The sequence below is a fragment of the Pseudochaenichthys georgianus genome, chromosome 2, assembly GCF_902827115.2.
Source record: "Pseudochaenichthys georgianus chromosome 2, fPseGeo1.2, whole genome shotgun sequence".
NCBI lineage: Eukaryota > Metazoa > Chordata > Actinopteri > Perciformes > Channichthyidae > Pseudochaenichthys > Pseudochaenichthys georgianus.
The window spans coordinates 2,381,110-2,388,968 of record NC_047504.1 but is presented as its reverse complement, the minus strand read 5'-3'; the positions used below and the strand labels follow the sequence as shown (position 1 = coordinate 2,388,968).

The 7,859-nt window shown below is 47.1% G+C and overlaps 1 pseudogene; it reads left to right on the top strand.

Moving 5' to 3' along the window:
* Nucleotides 1–6,691, top strand: LOC117460630 (tripartite motif-containing protein 16-like; annotated as a pseudogene).
* Nucleotides 6,692–7,859: the final 1,168 nt, after the last annotated feature.

Sequence of the window (7,859 nt, the reverse complement as noted above, 5' to 3'; positions counted from 1 at the left end):
ATGCCTTTTACAAAGAAAGATCTCTTCTCTTGTCTGATCTGTCTAGATCTACTGAAGGATCCGGTGACGACTTCCTGTGGACACAGCTACTGCATGAAGTGTATTAAAGGCTTGGATGGAGAGGATGAGAAGAAGATCCACAGCTGCCCTCAGTGTAGGCAGAGCTTCACGCCGAGGCCTGTCCTGCTGAAAAACACCATGTTAGCAGCTTTAGTGGAGGAGCTGAAGAAGACTGGACTCCAAGCTGCTCCTGCTGATCTCTGCTATGCTGGAGCTGTGTCCTGTGATATCTGCACTAAGAGAAAACTGAGAGCCTGTAAGTCCTGCCTTGTGTGTTTGGCCTCTTATTGTGACAATAATATGATGTAGCTTCATTAAGAAACACAAGCTGGTGGAGCCCTCCACGAAGCTCCAGGAGAACATCTGCTCTCGTCACGACGAGGTGAAGAAGCTGTTCTGCCGTACTGATCAGCAGTGTATCTGTTCTCTCTGCTCTGTGGACGAACACAAAGGCCACGACACGGTGTCAGCTGCAGCAGAGAGGACTGAGAGGCAGAGAGAGCTGGAGGGGAGTCGACTCAACATCCAGCAGAGGATCCAGGACGGAGAGAAGGAGGTGAAGCTGCTTCAGCAGGAGGTGCAGGCCGTCAATGGTTCTGCTGATAAAGCAGTGAAGGACAGTGAGAAGACGTTCACTGAGCTGATCCGTCTCATGGAGGAGAGAAGCTCTGATGTGAAGCAGCAGCTCAGATCCCAGCAGGAGAGAGAAGTGAGTCGAGTCAGAGAGCTCCAGGAGAAGCTGGAGCAGGAGATCTCTGAGCTGAAGAGGAGAGACGCTGAGCTGAAGCTGCTGTCTCACACAGAGGACCACAACCAGTTTCTGCACAGCTACCTGTTACGACTGGAGCACACAAAAACTGATAGGACCCAAATGCACGACTCTAGACAAAAGATGATTCAAAAAAAGGTTTTACTGTGATGATAAAACAAGGTAATCCATTCACAAGGTTCAAAACGATCTGGCACTTGGCACAGGGAACACACAGAATATATACAGAAGCAAGGGACTCCACAGGTGCAAACAATAAGGGCGGGGCAGGTAATCAGGTCCGTGGACAAACAGGCAAGGTAGGAATCGAACTACCTGAAATGAGAAATGACAAAGTAAAACAGGAAATGGCAGACACGGACTTGACAATATAGACTCACAGAGAAATAATACTAACAGATCTGACGAGACACAACAGACTCCGGACGGCCCAGAGTCCTGTGGATTAAGTCTGAAAAAGTCCTTTATCAGTTTCTGATCCACAACAAAACTTGCTGGTACCCACGACCGATGTTCTGGACCGTATCCTTTCCAGTCTACAAGGAACTGTCGGCCGCGTCCTCTCTTCCTGACTGCTAGCAGTTTCTTGACGTCATATATCAGACCGCCGTCTAACATCCGGGGGGGAGGAGGAGGCTTGGATGGAGGAACCAAACGACTCTCCCGAACCGGTTTGACTTTGGCAACATGAAAGGTCGGATGGATTCTCAAGGACCTGGGCAGGCGCAGGCGAACAGCCACCGGGTTAACAACTTTCGTTATGGGAAACGGACCCACAAACCTTGGAGCCAGCTTCCTGGAGGCCACACACAGGGGCAGATCTCTTGTAGATAGCCAAACCTTCTGCCCGGGTTTGTAGGCAGGTGCCGGACGACGATGTCGATCTGCTGTCTTTTTCATGCGAGCAGCACTCTTCAGGAGAACCTGGCGAGCTCCTGCCCAGACTCTGTGACACCGCCTCACCAGGGCATGTGCTGACGGTACAGTCACTTCCTTCTCTACTTCTGGAAACAGAGGACGTTGGTAACCATAGGCGCAGTGAAAAGGGGAGAGACCCGTGGCAGATGTAGGTTGGGTGTTGTGGGCATACTCCACCCATATCAGCTGCTTGCTCCAAGTTGTGGGATTCTGGGACACCAGACACCGTAAACACGTCTCCAGTTCCTGGTTGATCCTCTCTGATTGACCATTAGCCTGTGGGTGGTAACCAGATGTGAGGCTGGGAGTGGCTCCTATCAGGCTGCAGAATTCCTTCCAAAACTGGGAAACGAACTGCGGCCCACGGTCTGACACCACATCTCGAGGAAATCCATGCAGCCTGAAAACATGAGATAAGAGCGCTTCTGCTGTCTCTTTAGCAGAGGGAGATTTGGGCATGGGGATAAAGTGAGTCATTTTGGTAAATCTGTCAACAACAGTGCAAATGGTGGTGTTACCTGCAGAGGGCGGCAGTCCAGTGACAAAATCCAGCGAGATGTCAGACCATGGGCGGCTTGGAATGGACAAAGGTTGCAGTAGACCCATAGGAGACTGGGTAGAGGTCTTATTCCGAGCACAGCTAGTGCAGGCTGCCACATACTCAGTAACCTCCTTCTCCATTTTAGGCCACCAAAAACTTTGCTTTATCATGTACATAGTTCGTCTGATACCTGGATGACATGTTAATACAGATGTGTGAGCCCAGTGAATCACATCAGAGCGGACAGATGGGGGAACAAAGAGACGGTTAGGGGGGCCACCACTGGGTATGGTTTTTCCCTCTAAAGCTTGATTTACCTTAGCCTCAATTGGCCATGTCACCCCTCCTATCACCTGAGTGGGCGGTAAAATGGACTATGTCTCCTTGGAAAGAGCCTCTGGGTCAAAAAGCCTGGATAACGCGCCTGGTTTGGCGTTCTGTGAGCCAGGACGGTAGGAGAGAGTGAAGTTAAACCTATTGAAAAATAAGGTCCATCGTGCCTGTCTGGAGTTTAACCTCTTAGCCTTGCGTATGTACTCCAAATTGTTGTGGTCTGTCCACACAATAAATGGCTGTTTTGCCCCTTCTAGCCAGTGCCTCCACTCATCCAGTGCTACCTTCACGGCTAATAACTCTCTATTGCCTACATCATAGTTCCGTTCAGCCGCAGTCAACTTACGGGAAAGGTAGGCACATGGATGGAGCTTACTGTCTTTCTCTGCCCTCTGTGAGAGGACCGCCCCGATGCCCTCGTTGGAGGCATCCACCTCCACCGTGAACTGCCGTTGGGAATCCGGGATGGTAAGTATTGGAGCTGTAGTGAAAACTTTTTTCAACTTCTGGAAGGCCTGGTCTGCCTGTGGGGTCCACACAAACTGAACAGAAGGAGAGGTGAGTACATGCATAGGAGCGGCAATAGAACTAAAATTCCTAACAAACTTCCTGTAGAAGTTAGCAAATCCAAGGAATTGTTGGACTTTTTTCCTGGAAGAGGGTGTGGGCCATTCAGCCACAGCGCTCACTTTAGCAGGATCCATCATTATCTGGTCAGGACCCAGGATGAAACCCAGAAATGAAGTGGAACTGACGTGGAACTCACATTTTTCAGCCTTAACATAAAGTTGATTGTCCAACAACTTTCTTAATACTTGACGAACATGCGAAACGTGTGAACCTTCATCACGGGAAAAAAATCAGGATATCATCAAGATAGACAAAGACAAAATGATTCAAAAATTCCCTCAACACATCATTTATGAGAGCCTGAAAAACGGCAGGTGCATTTGTTAGACCAAAAGGCATTACCAGATACTCATAATGTCCGCTTGGAGTGTTGAAACCAGTCTTCCACTCGTCCCTCTCCCGTATCCTCACCAAGTGGTAAGCGTTACGCAGGTCAAGTTTTGAAAAAACTCTAGCTCCTTTCAACAGTTCAAACGCTGAGGTCATAAGCGGGAGGGGGTACCTGTTCTTGATGGTTATGTCGTTTAGGGGGCTGTAGTCGATGCAAGGTCTTAGGGATCCATCTTTCTTCTCAACGAAGAAAAAACCAGCTCCGGCGGGAGATGACGAGGGACGGATAAGACCCGTTTTGAGAGAGCCGTCTATGTACTCTCTCATAGACTCTCTCTCTGGAGCTGAGAGAGAGTACAGTCTTCCCTTGGGCAAGGGGGACCCAGGCAGGAGATCGATGGCGCAGTCATAGGTGCGATGAGGAGGAAGGGATGTCGCTTTAGTTTTATTGAACACCTCCTTGAGATCTCGGTAGCAGCTGGGTACGTTCGAAAGGTCAGGGAAGTCTGAGTCTTGATTATCTTCATGTTCCCTGTCATTGTCTATAATGGGCTCTCTGACAATTTCAGCAGTCTTGCCCCTGAAACACGAATGAGAGCATTCGCTTCCCCACCCCAAAACCTTACCAGTCCGCCAATCAATGTGAGGGTTATGTTTGCACAACCAGGGATAGCCCAGAATTACTGCATGCTGTGCAGAATTAAACAGATGAAAAGTCATATACTCTGAGTGTTCATGATCAATGGTTATTTTAAGAGGCATGGTTCTATGAGTCACTTTGCACATGAGAGTACCAGAGCGCTAGCTTCAAGTGTCTGAGTCAATGGCACGGAGGCAATTTTCAAACGTTTAGCTAACCCCCAGTCCATAAGATTAGCGTCAGCCCCTGAATCTACAAGTACTTTCAAAGCTATGCTGTGCTCATTATTACTAACCTCAACCTGGGTCATGGATCGTGAAGGGAAATCTGCGGTTGTCAATCGGCTCACCAGCACCCTCCGTCTTACTGGTAAGCCCCGTCTTTTAACGGGCAGGCTCCCAGGAAATGTCCCTGCTTCCCACAGTAGAAACATAAACGCTCCCGGAGACGCCGCTGCTTTTCCTCTGGAGACAGCCTAGCCCTTCCGAGCTGCATGGGTTCCTCTTCTGTGTTCCCCGAAGCAGGTTTCACGGTAGTAGAGGAATTGTGGGTCCGAAATCCGGGTCGTAGTGGAGATCGTGCAGGAGGTGGCGCTTTTCTGGCTTTCTCCCTCCGTCGCTCTTGCAGCCGAGTGTCTGTGCGTATAGCCAAGGCGATCATACTGTCCAAATCCGGCGGAAGATCAAGAGGAACAAGAAGATCCCGCACAGAGTCACTGAGTCCGCTCAAAAACATATCGTATAGTGCGTCTTCATTCCAACCACTGTCTGTGGCCAAAGTACGAAAATCAATGGCGTAGTCAGACACACTCTGATTCTGCTGGGAGATCTGTGTCAGGGCTCTGGCAGCTTCTCTCCCCGGTGTGGTTCGGTCAAAGATCTTTTTTATAGTCTCAGTGAATAGTTGGAGAGATTTACACACCGGAGACTCCCGTGCCCACTCCGCCGTAGCCCAGGCTTCCGCTCTTCCCGTGAGGTGGGACACAACAAACGCCACCTTGGCTAGATCACTGGGGAAAGCAGCAGGCTGGCAGGTGAAATGTAGGTCACACTGCGTTAGGAATGGACTGCAGTTACCGGACTCGCCCGAAAACTTCGCTGGAGGAGCAAGACGAATCATGGAAGCTGGCATGGAAAAAACAGCTGTAGGCTCTGGGGCCGGGGCAGCCACGTTGGAAGGAGCGGCAGGCACACTATCCAACCCTGTGAGTACATTATGGAGCTGTTCAGCCAGGTGATTAATTTGTGTTGTAACTACGCCACGAAACTCACTCTGGCTGCTAGTCAGGGTCATTACTCCCTGGTTTATGTCCTTCATTTCTTCCTCCTGCTGCCGCAGACGTTGAGCCTGAGAGCAGAGCGCTGCCCTCAGGGTTTGAGAGTCAGCTGTTGGCCAGATCGTAATGTTACGACTGGAGCACACAAAAACTGATAGGACCCAAATGCACGACTCTAGACAAAAGATGATTCAAAAAAAGGTTTTACTGTGATGATAAAACAAGGTAATCCAATCCAACGATCTGGCACTTGGCACAGGGAACACACAGAATATATACAGAAGCAAGGGACTCCACAGGTGCAAACAATAAGGGCGGGGCAGGTAATCAGGTCCGTGGACAAACAGGCAAGGTAGGAATCGAACTACCTGAAATGAGAAATGACAAAGTAAAACAGGAAATGGCAGACACGGACTTGACAATATAGACTCACAGAGAAATAATACTAACAGATCTGACGAGACACAACACTACCCCTCCTCACTGCCAGCCCTCAGTGAAGCTACACACTCCTCCAGCATTAACATCCGTCCTCTGAGCTACTTTGAGGACGTGACGGCGGCCCTGTCAGCAGTCAGAGACAAACTACAGGACGTCCTGAGAGAGGAATGGACAAACGTCTCACCGCCTGAAGTGGAGGTTTTACGGTCAGCAGCAGAGCCCACCACCAGAGCTGGGTTCTTAACATATTCACAGGAGATCACTCGGGATCCAAACACAGCACACACACAGCTGGTATTATCTGAGGGCAGCAGAAAAGCAACACTGCATGGAACAACAACAGTCTTATAGCCACCCAGACAGATTCACTGATTATTATCCTCAGGTCCTGAATAGAGAGGGTCTGACTGGACTTTGTTACTGGGAGGTGGAGTGGAGAGGGAGAGGAGTTAATGTCGCATACAATAATATCAGCAGAGCAAGGGGGGGAAGTGGATGTGGACTCAATGACACATCTTGGTCCTTAGATTGCGATCAAAACAGTTATTCATTTAGTTACAACAATATCGACACTCTTGTCTCAGGTCCTCTGTCCTCCAGACTAGGAGTGTACCTGGATCACAGAGCAGGTATTCTGCCCTTCTACAGCGTCTCTGAAACGGTATCATGACACTCCTCCACAGAGTCCAGACCAGATTCACTCAGCCGCTATGCTGGAGTTCAGCTTTATTATCCTTGTGGAGACACAGCTGAGTTGTGTAAACTCAACTGAAATAGCCTGAAGTCATTTGAGAAACTCTTCTACTTATTAAACTCATTATGTGTCCATCATTGTTGCTGAGAGCTGATTGTTCATGTCTTCACTGCACAGAGATCAGCTGTCAATCAAATATTATGGGATGTGCTTTAACCATAGACTGTATATGGGCTTTAACATCTTCTCATGAGTTGTTCTGTAGATGTTGGAGTTTCTTTAGGCGGCGCTCCTTCCTGTGTCTGTTTAGCCTGTCACTGCTCAGGAGGATTTCTGTTAACCTCAACTGATATTTATCAGGTGCTTTACATGATATTTAAAATGTAAAGCACCAGAGCTTCTTTCATTGAAGATATTTTATTCAAACGTTATTTTATTTTTGACTAAGTCTCAAAGTGTTGAATGCATAAATGAAAGTTTGAAGAAGGGAATAACACACATTAAAAGAAAAGTCATACAAAAGAAAAGCTAACGGGTTGAGTTTGCAATAAATTGTGTTTCAATTTTCAAGATGTGAGATGAGTGCCACATTTACATGTCTGACAAAAATAAACGTTGGGTTTTTTCTTGTTAATAAAAGAGCTAAGATGACAAAAGTGAAAATCTCAGTCTTTTGTTTTTTTAATTATAAAAATATCTATTAATTCTTTTTCTGTAAAAAGATATTTGCATTTTAAATATTTAATTTAATTTAGGAATAAGAAGGAAAGAATACAATCAGATTTTCTTTCATTTTTAGAAAAACATTTGAAAATATTTTAGCTTTTAGTAAACTCTGCTCATGTTTCGTCAGGTTGGTGTGGATTTATCTTCATTTGCATTTGTTTTGGCCTTTTGCCACATTGCTGTTAATATGTCACCGATTTTGAAGCTGCAACACGTTACTCCCAGAATGTTCTATTCTATCTATACGGCGCTGGTTACTCCTATGTAAAGTGTTTGGGTCGTTGTAGCGCGATTGCACCTGCTGGCCACCGTAGTTTGTACATTTTAAACTTACATATCGAGTTTAAAGTAATAAAAGCAAGGTAACATTTATTTTCTTCTTGTTCTTGCTGCTGCAACACTTTTTAGACCGTAAAACCGGGATGACATTGAAACCAGAACTGAAAAAGGTGCAAATTATGACATAATTAAACCTATTTTGCAAACTACATAAGCATATTT